Source organism: Desmodus rotundus, chromosome 2, assembly GCF_022682495.2.
Source record: "Desmodus rotundus isolate HL8 chromosome 2, HLdesRot8A.1, whole genome shotgun sequence".
Lineage (NCBI taxonomy): Eukaryota > Metazoa > Chordata > Mammalia > Chiroptera > Phyllostomidae > Desmodus > Desmodus rotundus.
The window spans coordinates 32,334,468-32,350,036 of NC_071388.1; the positions used below are offsets into that span (position 1 = coordinate 32,334,468).

General features: G+C 42.3%; 1 protein-coding gene across 1 annotated transcript in view; it reads right to left on the reverse strand.

Annotated features, from left to right (window-relative positions):
• Positions 1-5,585, reverse strand: part of SLC7A14 (solute carrier family 7 member 14) — a 103,339-nt gene extending 97,754 nt beyond the window's left edge. Inside the window, exon 1 of the mRNA XM_024560528.3 lies at positions 5,481-5,585. The gene's annotated coding sequence lies outside the window, so the exon portion shown is untranslated. The remainder of the gene's footprint in view (positions 1-5,480) is intronic.
• Between the last annotated feature and the right edge of the window lie 9,984 nt (positions 5,586-15,569).

A 15,569-nucleotide genomic window follows, 5' to 3' on the forward strand; every position in this document is an offset into this window, starting at 1 on the left:
TGAGCACCCATATGCCAGGCTATAGGAGTTTTAAACACCACATGACCACAACATTTCTGTGCCAATATAGGACACACCTTCATCATTTTATTGATTAAATGAATGACTGTATGCCACAACCATCAGTTTCAAAGCCACACTATCATTTCCCTTTATTTCCTGGGATATAAGATCAGTGACATCACTCAAACTAAAAACAGTAAAAATTAAACTCTTTTCAGCTTTGAAGTAATGTATTTTTTCCCTTTTCAAAATCCAGGCCCTTCCAAGAGATAAACAAGTTCCAAGAAATAAATAAACCATGATTCCCAACAAAAGCTGTTTATTATTAAAGCCAGCATGATCCACTAGAGGCCAGAGTTGACAAGCTCACTAATTTTTCCTTTAGTAATATATTTCCATATGCAACAAAGGCCTGAGAATGGTATGCTTGAGCAGCGTCAGGGCTCAGAGTCTGTATCAGCTAAAGGCAAACTAGGTCTCTTAGAAAGGAAATAATCTACCAGAGCTCCTGGAAATAGAGATAGAAACTAGAGCCCTTGGCCATACTCATGAGATGGGTAGAAGCTCATTTCAATTAGTAATTAGTAAAAATATTCCTTTAAATGATCTCCCTTATCCACTCATAATGAGAAATAACCATAATACTTTTTATGTTTTCTCTAAACTCCTATTACTATGAGAAAATAATTATTGACAATTGATTTGAAACTGTTATTTAAAAGGTAAAAGTTGTTCCAGAACCACTGAGACATCATAGTTTGTTTGTTTTTTTTTCATCCCAAAGGAAATGTTCAGGGACAAAGAAACTAAACCACAAACAATATTTCAATTCATAGAACCTAACCAAACACAAATCTCATCAACATAAATGTTTTTTTTCTTTTCACTAAAAAAAAAAAGACAACAAAGGCAAAGAGCACTTATACCAGGAATTAAAAACATACACAAATGCATTTAGTTAATTACCCTATTTGTTGATTACAGCAATATACTCTGCTATACACTCTACATGACAGTACTAACCATTACAGATTCAATCATACTCCTTACAAAGTACTTCCATATATTATACTTTGAGTCCCACCATAGCCCTTTGAAATTGGTATCATTTCTCATCATCATTTTACAAATGAAGAAACTGAGCTCTGAAGGGCTTTATAATGTCACCAAGTAGTAAACAGTACACTTAGTACTAACTTCAAGCCCTGTATTCTTTCCATATTTATCATAGTATACTTATACTAAGATAAGATACATAATATACACACATGTTATTATATATATATATGATTGTATATAATCATATATGATTATACATATGAACTTGCATTCTGTGTAGAACTTACAAACTCTAAGTTGGAATTCAGGAAACCAGCAAGACCCATCTATGGAACATTTTTCTCTATTGGTAAAATGAAATCCATATGAAGCGAACCTCAGAAGGAGCACCAGCTCCTTCAGTGAGACATGTACTCTCTTTGCTACTCTATTGTTTTCACCATCTCTGGGCTTCTGAGGGTGTCCTAGGTACAAAGCGTTTTTTTCTGTTTCCTTAGCAGAAGTTTCAAAGCAAAGTCCCATGTCTTTTACCCAATTCCAAGTTCTCAATTGCTGTGAGGATGTTTTTAGCACTTAAAAAAAAGATTTTATTTATTTATTTATTTAGAGAGAGGGGAAGGGATGGAGAAAGAGAGAGAGAGAGAAACATCAGTGTGTGTTTGCTTCTCACATGGACCCCACTGGGGGCCTGGCCTGCAACCTAGGCATGTGCCCTGACTGGAAATTGAACTGGCAACCCTTTGGTTCACAGCCCATGCTCAATCCACTGAGCTACACCAGCCAGGGCTGTTTTTAGCACTTTTTTAAGTCAACCATGTTCAATAGAACTTTCTGCAATGCTGGAAATGTTCTGTATCTTCACTGCCCAATAAGATAACCATTAGCTTTATATACTGGTAGTTATTGAACACTTAAAATATGAATAGTGTGATTAAGGAACTGAATTTTTAGTTACTTGTGGCTAGGGACTACCACATTGAACATGGTTTTTCTGGATAATTTAAAATTCTGGTTCACAGGGCCCAGAACATCCAAGTAACAGCATCCTTGAAAGATCACCAGTGGGGGTCCAATAGAAGTTAAGTATTTAATTATGAGTTATGCTTTAATTGATTCTAGAGAGGGGTTGAAGCAGAATGTTGGCTTTAGCATTAAAAGGCATATGGGGATCTTTAAGTAAAGGGTAACAAATGGGGGCATTTTGTGGTAAATATTAAGAAATAAAAGAGCAGAATAGTACCATTTGAACTGAACTTGGATTTCCAAACTATACATATTTGAAGCAGAATAGAACTATCCAATTCAATATAAAAATTTCCTCCTTGCCAATGTAATTAATAGGGCTACAAAAATTCAATTAAAGAAGATGAGATTTTACTATGGGCTGAAATAGAAGCAAAGAGAAATGAATAGAGCATCAGGCTCTGCTGTTTGTAAGCATGGACCAGAAGTCTAGGACTACCTCCAGTGGAATTATCTACTTGACAGAACTGTGAATATTCAATAAAATCATTTGTAAAAAAACACAATGCCTAGCATGTGGTAAACATTTGACAGAACTTATAATGATTATTGATTTCTGCCTACATCTTTTGAAGGCTCTTCCAACTCCCTATGAGAACATAGGAAGATGCTTAAATTATTTTTCCAAAATCATTTTGGAAAAATTATTTTTTGGGAATAGATCATGGAAGAGGAAATATAGACAACATAAAGGCAAGTAGAGAAATGTCATGCTGTCACCCCCATTTATGAACTGCTGTCATCAGGAAAACTGTTATGTGGGAAGTGGAAAGTCTCAGGTATGTGGGGTCAGGCAACAATGGAATAGTGAAACCAGAGGGGAAAGAATAAAAAGAAAAAGTAATTAAGAGGACTGCTTACATTTTAGGTGTTTGTATATTTTTGACATCTTACTGATATAATTCACTGATGGGGATGTTTTTGTCAAAGACAATCAAAGAAGGCAGCATGAAAGAGGATTAGGTGCCAGGAGTACAGTGGCACTCCCCTGGGCACTGGCCCTGGAATCAAGTCAAGTGGGTTCCATTCCCAACATTCACAAAACAGACTAATGACCACCTTTTTGTCCTCAAATACTTGTAAAATAATAGTGCCGGATGACCTTAAGGTTATTCCTACCCTGAAACTCAAGAGTATAACTCTGAGTATGAAAACACCTCCAGGACCTAGTCCCCCAGATTCGTCGAAGCTCTGCTGCTCTTTCAGGCGAGCCTGCTGTTTTAGCCCTCTAATGTGTTTTTGTAATCCCAAAGCTCAAGTTGTGTGAATGGCGTTATCTCAAGCAGCAAGCACAAAAGTAGTTGGCATGGTGGGAGTGAGTTGCTGTGGGTGGGTAAACAGATTAAAGAGGACAAGGCTGGAAGAGAATGTTGTGTGTGAAAAAGAAAGCAGTCCTTTCTCTTTTGACATTCTCTTGCTGTATTTCTCAATAACATCTTTCCAAAGCCAAGTGCCAAAATGAGGGCATGAAAAATAACTTGAACTTTGGAGTTTAGCAGACCTGAGTTTGAATCCAAGCCCTGGATTTGAGATATCTAACTTTAGGGGGTTTTTTTGTTTGTTTTAATCATTGGGATTCTAATGGTTTACAGTATGAAGTTTAGATGAAATAATATTACCCAGCAGATAGTAAGTGTTCATAAATATTCTCTTAACTTTGCCTCTCAGAATTAGCTTCATTCTCTTCCCACCTTACCCATAATATAAAATATTAGTCAATTAAACAAATACACAGGGATGCTTAGAGATCTTATCTAGAGGATGTAAACAGCCTGCGGTGGGGAGAGAAGGGTGCTGAACAGAGAAAAAGCCATACCCAGGCACAGATAGCCCAGTCTCTCCGTTAAGGAAGCCTTTTCCTTTGGGTAGCCTCACAATTCTTTGGTTCCCCAAAGCCGCGAAGTGTTTATTAGAATAGCACTCCTAACTGCTTTCCCAACACTTTGCCAACAGAAAGATTCACTGTGCAGTCAGAGGAGAGAAGGAGGAACCGCACGTCTCGTACCCGCCCGAAGTTAGCTAAGCTGGATCCTTGCTCCTCTACCCGAGGGAGGCAAGAGCATCATCTCGCTCTGTCGCTTGCTCCACCTGACCCCTTTTATTTGGTTCTAACGCAGTTTCTGCTTGTGGGGAATGCTGGCAAAGAGCGAGCCGCCAGTTCTCGGGCAGCATAAGCTCCCTTCCTGGAGAACTTTCAGCACCGCGGACAGCTCCAAGTCCTCAGTCCGCTACCCGCCCGGGTGTTCTCCAGGACCACTTACCCCAAGGAGGAGGTGGGGGAGGGGTGGGGGCGGGTTACCTTGCCAGCTCCGGCTAGTGACTGTCTCCAGAGTTCGGCGAGAAACCCTTTACCAGAGCCGGTTCCTTTGCACCCTTCAGGTCAAGACATCAATGAACCAAGCTTTGCACAGGGAGTAGGGGTCAAGGGTGCCAGGAGCAGGCTTGCCGTTCCAGCTTTCCCCCTGTTTCCCCTTGGCCTTCCTTTCGCTTCTAGGCGTTTGGCGACTTTCTCTCTTACTCTTCAATCACGATACAAAATACACATTACGGACGGGGGCTCAGGAGGGAGAAGGAAGTTCGGGCTACCTCCCGCGAGGCCACTTTGCCCTACTCGGGCCCTCTGGGTTCGCAGAAAGCTGACGTGCTTTGGGATGGGGAAGAGGCGAGGCTCTGACCGGGTAATAAGTGAGAGCGAGAATCCTTCCCCGCGGCTGCCCATCATCGCCCCCCCCCCCCCCCCCCACTGGCTAGGGAGCGTCCCTGGACACTTCTCCATTACATCCTCCTCGTCTTCCCCACAGGTCACCTCTCCCTGGGGACAGATGCCCCTGGGAGCACACCGGCCAGGTCAGGGCACCGGGCTCAGCTGGAGTCCCTCTGAAGAGTTTGCTCTCAGGTAAAAGGGCAGACGTTGTCCCGCCCTCCCCTCAGGGCTGTGGCCGAAAAACGTCTCTTCCTTTCCCTGGGCTCCAGCCGAGGCCGAGAACCGAGATGCGGAAGCTGGGTGCCATAACTGCGAGGGTAAGAGGCGTCCGTGGGGACCCGGGCAGCCCGGCCACTGCTCGGGGCTCCCCTTTGCCTCTCGCTCCAGCGGCGCTGAGGCTGCATTTGCTTCAGCCCCGCCTGGCAGCTCCTGAGAGTCTCCAAACGCTGGACGCTGCCCGGGCCCCATTCCAGGTCAGAGCCTGAGAGATACCCCGACCCAGCTCCTTGCTTCTTCCAGGGTACCCCTTCCCGTAGGGCGAACAGCCTCCGCGCCATGTTCCTTCTTCCCCCCTCCCAGTGGCCCCGGCTCTCCGGTGCATTCAACCAAAGGCGATCATCCCATTTGCGGAGGTCCAGCTGGGATGGGGGGGGGGGGACACAGACTGCGGTGAAGGGGCACTTTCACTCACCGGAGGGCTGGCAGCGATGAACCGCCTGCGGGACTGGTGGCTGGCCGTCCACACTTAGAGCGCCTGGCTCTCTCTCCCACTGTGATGCGGGGTGCTGGTGGCCCAGGAAGCGAGAGGCAGCCGCTGCTGCAGAACAGCTCCTCAATTATTCAGATACCACCCCCCTCCCGCCTGAGGCCTGTCTGTCATCCCTCCAGCTCGTCTGTCTCCGCCTTCCTGAAGTCACGTGGGCTGGTCAACCCCTTACATTTCTGAGCCCAAGCCTCTCACCAGACAACCACCCCCAACACACACACACACACACACCAAACACACACATCAAACACACACAAGCAATCTGCCATTCTCAACGTCTCCCTGGCCCACTGAGCCTCCAGATGGGGCTTTAAGTATCTCAGGCTGTCCAGAGACTGAGGGGACCAGAGATGGGCCCAGTTCTCTGTCCTGGAAAAAACGGGAACAGACAGGACTGCAGTGTCGGTGTGTTGAGAAGGCGTCTGTCAGCAGCCCCTCCTCTGCTGGACTCAGCACTGAGGAAAGCTGGCTACTCAGACCTGCTTCCTGCCCTCTGAAAGCTTACCCACCTCCTCCCCTGAGCTCTTGCTGCTCTTACATTTCTTCCACCTCCCTCAGCATTATTGGGAAGAAAAGATGGGAGAGACTGAAATTTACTTTCCTTCCCCCCAAAATCAAGCTCCCCTCCTTCAAAGGTAAAGTAAGCCAAGTTTTCCTTTGGGTTCTCAACATCTTGCAAGATGATTTGAGATGTGAAGACCCATCAGGAATTTCAGTCCATGTGAGCTTGGTTTATTTCATTTCCTCTAGCCATTCTTCTTTCATCAGGAAAATGACCACTTCACAAGACTGTTAGGAGGATTAGAAAAGATAATGATCTTGACATTGCCTAGCCCAGCGCTGGATATTACATATTGGGAACTCAATAAATGAGAGTTCTTCTCCTGCCTCTGTTAAAAGTAAATTTCAGAAAATAAGATGGTCATGATTTGTGTCTGGAATGGAGGTGTCTTTTATAAACTTGGAAGGGGGTATCTGTGAGGTCAGACTAGGCAGATAACCAGTTTGAACGGGGACAGGAGAGGCACAAGGCTCATATTTCCCATCGGTTCTGTTAAGATAAATATTCCAGAGCTATGTTATATATTTAAAAGGTGAGGACTAAATGGTACCAACCCAGATGTGTTTGGCCTCATCAGAGAATTAATTATTTAACATGCATTGAATAGACTGATTTGGATGGAAAGTACCTACATGAATTTTTGCATCTGTAGTCCAAGACCTTAAGATATATGGGAGCTAATGAAATGTAACTCCCTGTCCTTGGAAAAAAATTCACTGCACTTTTGTTTGAGAATACTGGCTGACTCATACCCCCTCCTTAGAATGGAGCAGTTCAAAGCTACATTTAGGTGTGTGTTTTAGCTCAGAGGCCTTGGGTTCTCCCCAGAAAAATGACTGACCAGTGCCAGGACAGTTTTGGTAAAACCATTTAGTTCAAGCTTATTACTGCCTTGGACCAGCATTGAGGACTGAAGTCTTGGCACATCCCCTTAATTTAAATTTATGAGTCTTGCAGGAGCAAGGTATATCGGACCCAAGAAACTGTGAAACATTGCATAGAGTTAGAGAATTAGAAATTTGAAGTCATAGTTAAGGCCCTGCCAGTTACTTATTCTAAAATCTTTGGTAAATGACTTGATCTCTCAGAGTCTCATCTTTAAAATGGGAATAGAATGTCTACCTGCCTTCTCCATGAGACAGTTGTAATGTTAAAATGAAATAATGTATGAGAAACCACCCTGTGAAAGGTAAAGAGCAAACAAATGTAAACTACTAATGTTATGGACTGAAGAAAACCCTAAATTTATTCTATCCAGATGCGTTATGGACATAGAGGCATGGGAAGACGGGATTTGTCATGGAATGAGCAGCTACTAAAATGTCAGTGTATTTCTGTAAGCCTGTGTGTGTCCATGTAATTCAAGGGGTATAGTGTTGTGAATGCTGCATTTTTAAATTTTCCCTCTCTTCTGTGATGGATTTCTACATTAAATCTCATTTTTTTTCTCCAGTCTTTCAGTTGAGAATAGCACTAGCCACAGTCACAGTGGTTATGAGTATTTAATATCTCAGATAAGTTTGTGTCTGTATTTCAGGACAGCAGGGTTTAGAGTTTTCTGCCTCTGCTGGTTAAAATTGATTTGGTTTAAAATTCAAAATTGGTTGGATTTCAGGAAAAATATTCAGCATCAAAAGAGCAATTCCTGGTTACTCATCAGTACTTTGAATGGTGAAATGCCAGTAGACCTGTTGAAATCTGCACACAAACCAGGAAGTCCTGAGGAGCTGCCCCTACACTGAAGCAGTCCAGTTTCCTGGTTTACTTCTTTGTAATAGTCCTTAGAACGTTCAACCTAGATCCCTTATATTTAGGGAGACCAGAAAATACCAACCCATGCTTCTATATGTATCACTTAAAAACTTGTTCAGACTAAGTAAGATGCTGCCTCTGACTCCTACCCACCTCGATGTTGTCATGAGAACACATGAGAAATGGAAGAGTAAGCATGAAATAATTTAATGCCTCAAAAATGGTGCAGTTACTCAAATGAATATAAATTTCAGAATATTTTGGACAATTTCACCAGGAATTGCTCTGAGACTCTGAATAATTTTTTCAAATTCGTTTTAAATGCCCGTCAACTTTACCCAGCAAAGAGCAGAAAATAGAGCTTGAGAACAGATCTAGCATAGATTACAGTGGAAAGGTACACCTTAACAGTGATTTCTTGATAATGTTTCCCTTGGGTCCTACCCCTTTACTTGTAAGCTCTTATCTTTTACCTATTGACTATTACCTTTCTAAGCCACTATAGACACTTTCCAGTTGGTGGGAAAGCACTCACAAACAAATTAATAGAAATGCAGTAGATAAAAATGTAGTTGAACATTTAGAGACACACACAGGAGCAACAACTGATGCATATCTCAGTTTCAGGGTTGAACAATGACACCACAGAGTGACTGCTAATTAGATCTTGAAAGTACACTTCCCAATTTTATTGTTCCAACAATTGGAATATGGAGTTTCGATTCATTTATTCTCCATGTACTAGATACTTGAGAAAACAGCCATGAACAATACAGAAATGGTTGCTGCTCTCCTTGAGCTTACAGGCTAGTGGAGGGAGTCAGACCCTAAACACGTAAACAAAGAACTTGAGAAAAGTTCCTGATCAACACAAAATAGAGTGATATTATAAGGGGTGAAGGGCCACCATGTTACTTGAGTGGTGGAAAACTGACAAAAGCAAACGCAGGGCCCAGACACAAAAGTTGTTACTGTCCAAGGAAGGGGCAGTGCACTCTTACCTAAGGCCTTTTGCCAAAAGCCTGACATTTTCAGGGTAATCACTAAAATCATTCATGATTGACCAGTTTGGTTGGATTAGGGTTAGGTCATGAGGGCATTGGCCAGATGCCTTAGAAACAATTTCCTGTTTTTGTCTCATGATTCATGATGATGAGTACTTGATGCTTTCTTCTAGAAGAATTCTCACCTCATCAATACTCCTGATTTTTGACTCTGAGAAGATTCAGAACCTGACAAACCAAAGATACTGCAACAGTATGACCAGGGTCCAGTTCAGAACCCTTTAAAGGGAGAGATGGTTCAGAGCAGCAGAAGAGAAGACACAGAACCAGATCCCAGTCTCCCATAGGCACACAAAAAAGATATATTGAATAAGTAACCTGCTGTTAGTATCCTACCAATGTATAAGCTAAATTATCTACTAGCAATTATCATTTGAGTATCTAAATACTAAGAGAAAGAAAGGGGATGCTGACCTGAGAACGTTCATTTTATTCCTTCCAAATTTACAGAGAGATATAGCAACCCCCACCCCTGTGACACTACCCCACCCTTGCAGAGCATATACAGTTGCTTAATGATAAAGCTGTGGAGAGAAGTCAGGAGTGTCAGACCAATGGAGTTCCTGTCATGGAAGGAAACATTAAAGCAAACACTTCTTCATATTTATTACATGTTTTCTTTCTATCCATCCACTTTTCTACTTAAATAAATTTGTTTTAAAGAGGTTTCTAACATTATTTTAAATAGAAAACTGGTATCTGTTGCCATAAATATAAGATAACCATTTAAATAAACACAGTAAAAACAAAACAGTATTATTGTAGTCAAGCTAAATACTATTGCCTTCCAGATAATTTGAAACTCGCTTTCACCTTATTAAAAAAGAAAATCAGCAACTGTTAGAGAGGTATTAAAGACATGTTGGCATCAAACTGAGGCTTTCTCCATGAAGTAATCAGATAGACTTGAAAGGTAAGTGGAAAAGGTTTAACTTCCTAACTCTGTGATTATAGGCCATTTAGTACTGAGTCCTACTACCATCTAAGTCAGTATTTCTCTTAACTTTAATGTATGTATAAATCATCTGGAGATCTTGTTAAACATGTAGAATTGGATTCAGTAGGTCTGGGTGGGACTCAAAGACTTGCATTTCTAACACAATCACAGTGATGCTGGTGCTGCTGGTTGTTGGACCACTCTGAGTAGCAAGAAACTAAAGTACCAGTGATGTTATGTGTTCCACATTTGGGAATATGCTACCTCTTTTTTTTCACTTTTTAAAAAATATATTTTATTGATTATGCTATTACAGTTGTCCCATTTTCTCCTCTTTATTCCCCTCCACCCTGCACCACCCCTCCCACACACATTCCCTGTTCCCCTTAGTTCATGTCCATGGGTGGTCCATATATGTTCTTTGGCTTCTACATTTCCTATGCTATTATTAACCTCCCACTGCCTATTTTGTACCTACCATTTATGCTTCTTATTCCCTGTACCTTTTCCCCCATTCTCCCCCTCCCCCCCCGCCACCCGCTGACAACCCTCCATGTGATCTCCATTTCTGCGATTCTGTTCCTGTTCTAGTTGTTTGCTTAGTTTGTTTTTCTTAGGTTAGGTTGTTGAGAGTTGTGAGTTGTCATTTTACTGTTCATATTTTTTTATCATCTTCTTTTCTTTAGATAAGTCCCTTTAACATTTCATATAATAAGGGCTGGGTGATGACGAAATCCTTTAACTTGATCTTATCAGGGAAGTACTTTATCTGCCCTTCTGCTCTAAATGATAGCTTTGCAGGATAGAGTAATCTTGGATGTAAGTCCTTGCCTTTCATAACTTTGAATACTCTTTCCAGCCCGTTCTTGCCTGCAAGGTTTCTTTGGAGAAATCAGCTGACAGTCTTATGGGAACTCCTTTGTAGGTAATTGTCTCTTTTACTCTTGCTGCTTTTAAGATTCTCTCCTTCTCTTTAATCTTGGGTAATGTAATTACGATGTGCCTTGGTGTGTGCTTCCTTGGATCCAACTTCTTTGGGACTCTCTGAGCTTCCTGGACTTCCTGGAAGTCTATTTCCTCTGCCAGATTGGGGAAGTTCTCCTTCATTATGTTTTCAGATAAGCTTTCCATTTCTTGCTCTTCCTCTTCTTCTGGCACCCCTATGATTCGGATGTTGGAACATTAAAACATCTGGAGGTTCCTAAGCCTGTCTTCATTTTTTTGAATTCTTGTTTCTTTATTCTGTTCTTGTTGAATGTTTCTTTCTTCCTTCTGCTCCAAACTGTTAATTTGAGTCCTGGTTTCCTTCCCTTCACTGTTGGTTCCCAGTACATTTTCCTTTATTTCACTTTGTATAGCCTTCACTTTTTCCTCCATTTTGCGATCATATCCAACCATTTCTGTGAGAATCCTAATTACCAGTGTTTTGAACTGTGCATCTGATAGGTTGGCTATCACTTCATCTCTTAGTTGTATTTTTGGAGGTTTGATCTGTCCTTTCATTTGGGCCATCTTACTTTGTCTCAGCACAGATGTTATGTAGTAAGGGGTGGAGCCTTAGGTATTCTCCAGGGCTGAACAACCCACTTTGCTGTGTTGTGGTGCTGTATATGGGGGAGGGGTCCTAGAGAGGGAGCAATGCCACTTGCTTGGCTCTCAGCCGGCTTTCAGTCACTTCCCCTCCTACCCACAAGCAAATTGGGCCCTTTTGGTGTTGGTTCCCCGGTAGGTGGGTTTGTATACCTTCTAGGATCCTGTGGGTCCAACGAACTCTCCTGTAAGGCTGGGAGTTTCTCCTGCTGCCTCATCCCCCACAGGTTTTTACAGTTAGTGGTTTCGAGGCTTTATTTCCCCTCATGGAACCCTGAGTTGTGCAGTCTGTCTCACTCTCCAGTTGTTCCTCCTGGTTTATCTTCACACAAATGTGGGACTGCCTGCTCCACCAGCTGCTGCCTCACTCGATCTGCCACCTGCCGCCTTGCTGTGAGTCCTCTCTGTCCCGGGTGCTCATCTGTACCCATCCTGTCGGTCTGGATGAATGTTTCTTCTTTAACTCCTTGGTTGTCAGACTTCCATACAGTTCGATTTTCTGTCTGTCCTGGTTGTTTTTTGTTTTTAAATTTGTTGTTGTCCTTCTTATGGTTGTGTGAGGAGGCACAGTGTACCTACCTACATCTCCATCTTGGCTGGAAGTCCAAATCAGGATATGCTACCTCTTATTTTATAGGTGAGGAAAGTGAGGACTTGGAGATCGTGAATAACCTGAGGTCCTACAGTTAGTTGGTAGATTAGTTAGGAGTAAAACTCATTTCACAGTCTTCCTGCCCCTCAGTTTAGTGCTTGTTCCCCAGAAAGCTATAAGGGCACTGATGTGCTACTTGGGCCAAACAAACAAAACAAACACCCTTCCCCCCAAAAAAACTCCCCAAAACAAAACATTTTCAAAAGGCTATGACATGAAATCCAGGGTTTGAACTGCTATATTCTATGTTATGCCCAAACTCAGTGGCTTAAGATAACAAACTGTATTTGTGGGTCACAGTATGTCTGCACTGTGGGTCACTATGGGCTCAGCTCCATGTAGTCACTCTAGACCATTTTTTTATGCCCCATCTTAACATGATACTTCGGAGTTCACCTTGGCAGACAGGACCACGTCTGGGAAACCTTGCTCCATCAACTAAATACTCTGGCGTGGAAGTGGGGCACAGCACTATTGCCCACAGACCACTGGCCGGAACACGATGGCCCCACTCAACTGCAATTACAAAGGAGATGGAGAAGGATAATACTTCCATCTGTCGGGAATGAGAGTTGAACCAGATACCATGAACATTAAAAGTCTTTACCAAATATATAGTCTTTCTATCATGGATATTCTTAGTTTTTTAAAACAGATTTTATTTATATATTTTTAGACAGAGGGGAAGGGAGGGAGATAGAGAGGGAGAGAAACCTTAATGTGTGGTTGCTTCTCACGTGCCCCCTACCAGGGACCTGGCCCACAACCCAGGCATGTGCCTTGACTGGGAAACAAATTGGCGACTCTTTGGTTTGAAAGCCGATGTTCAATCCACTGAGTCACACCAGCCGGGGCGAATCTCCTTGATTTTGACATCTCAGTCTTTTTTCCTCTTTTCATGAGCTCCCTTATCCAAGTTTTCCAGGCCAATGAGGCCACTGTTAGTCCATTTTCCCTGGGTCCTTCTGTATCATACAGAAGGAAAAGGCAGTATAGTGGTAGAGGGAACACAGAACACCAGGGAACTTTGGTGATAGCAGGAGCATGAAAATAGATTGGCCAGTCAGTAAAGGTGACCATGGTGCCTAGAAAAGAGAGAGGGGCAGAGAAAAAGAAAAGTAAGGGAAAAGAAAGGAAATGTTCATTTCTTGAGGGCCTAGTATTAGGACATTTACATGATTTTGCCTTAATAACATTCCCATCAGGTTGTTAGTAGCCTGTTTTACACTCAAGCAAACAGATGCTCAGAGAGCTTCAATAACTTTTCGAGGTCAACATAAGAGTAAATCAGGATCAGTGTCAGACCATAAACTTAGTGTTTCTCCAAGGAATTCTAAGAAAATCACTCTTGCAAAGGAAAGCAGGTCCTGAAGAAGAGTTTACTTGTTCACACTGATATTAGAACTGAGGCTTGGCTTTGCTGTGGTTGGCACATGCAGACACATAGCTGAAACATCCTGATTTCATAGTGGCTACTGCATGGGATTATACAGTTTTTGTGAGAGACCAAGATTCTTTTGACTTTGTAACTGGATGTCATCACTGTCAGTCATCTTTGGGCATAAAAGAGGAAGTCAAGTCACCCCCTGAGAGAAGGCCAGAGTGGGTGTTGAAGAGTCTTCCTTAGGAGACTAAGAGTGATGGGGGCCAGATTGTTCCATGTGCTGCTGCGGTCATGGTGGGAAGGAGCAGGGGACTCTTGAGTGAGACAGACCTTGGTTTGCATCCAAAGTCAACTAATTATTAGTGACATGGTATTTGACAAATTATTCAAGTCTGTCTGAGACTTAGTATTCCAACATGTGAAAGTGGATAATGATGCCTAACTGCAGAATGGTGGTGAAGATCGGAAATGATATATGTTAAGTGCCCAGCACATGTCATTGTTCAGTATCAGTGGCTCTTCTTAGTGTTATCATTGATAAGAAGGTGGCTGTGAAAGAGGCTGGAGAAGCTCAGCCTCCAATTTCCTGAGTGAGCTCAGCTATGCAGTTTCCTGTTCTGAGCCTCCATTTGTTCTTCAGAAAAGTGAGGGAATAGGAGCAGATTTCTTCTATGAGCTCTTCCATAGACTCAAGTCAATGAGCCAGGAGTCATGTGGTTCTCCTGGGAAAGGATAGGGACCAGTCTTGGTGAGCACCTACTCACACACAGTACAGCAAAGAAAAGGGAAACAGCTTACGCTGAATGAAGAGGTCCAGGGACTCACTGGCAGAGTTCCTGAGCCCCAGACAGGAGCAAACTTTATTTTGTTGCCATTGCCACCAACCAATGACCCATTACAACAAGAGGCAAAGTTAGGGACGACTCTGGGTCAAGGGGTGGTCTGTTTAGCCACCATTGCATATAAGAAAGTCCACATCGCTAATAGAAGCAGTACTCACTCAGGCAGCAGCCACAGCAGAAGCTTTGAATACAAAACAAAAATGTCAATAAGCACCAGGGAGAATTGGAGGGAGAGGAATGAAGTTCACTCTAATGGGACTGTTAGCTTGCTTCAGTCTCGGCAGCCCATGCTATTGCCACCAAGTGGAAAATGGATTATACTGGCAGTGGGCCAATTATGTCCACAGCAGATTCCCTTCATGAGATGGGCAGGCAAATCACTACCCTCTGAGTAAGCATTCATCAGTAAAACAATGATTACTTTGTCAGCCTTTTAAAGATATGTATTTACCTGCTGTGTATAAGCTTTCTCTTGTTTAATTCAATGACTTTTATTTATTTGTTCATTTGTTTTTATTACATTTATTGGAGTAACATTGGTTAATAAAATTATACAGGTTTTAGGTATATAATTCCATAACGCATCATCTGTATATTGTATTGTGTGTTCACCACCCAAAATCAAGTCTGTCACCTTATATACCCCCACCTTTTACCCTCTTCTACCTCCCACACTCTCCTTTCTCTTTGGTAATAACCATACTGTTGTCTGTGTGTATGAGTTTTGGATTTTTGTGTTTAACCCCTCAACTTTTTTACTTAGCTCCCCAATCCCCAATCCCCCTCCCCTCTGACAGCTGTCAGTCTGTTCTCTGTATCTATGAGTCTGTTTCTATTTTGTTTGTTAGTTTACTTTGTTCATTAGATTACATATATATGTGAAATCATATGGTATTTGTCTTTCTCTGACTGGTTTATTAACTTAGCATAATACTCTCCAGGTCCATCCAAGCTGCCACAAAAGGTAAGATTTGCTTCCTTTCTAGGCCAAGTAGTATTCCATCATGTAAATGTATCACAGCTTTTTTTTATCCACTCATTTACTGATGGGCATTTGAGCTGTTTCCAAATGTTGGCTATTGTAAATAATGCTGTATAGAACATAGGGATGCATATGTATTTTTTGAATTAGTGTTTTGGGTTTCTTTAGATATATTCCCAGAAGTAGAATTGCTGGTTAATGACAGTTGCATTTTTAATTTTTGAGGAAACTCTGTACTGTTTTTCACAG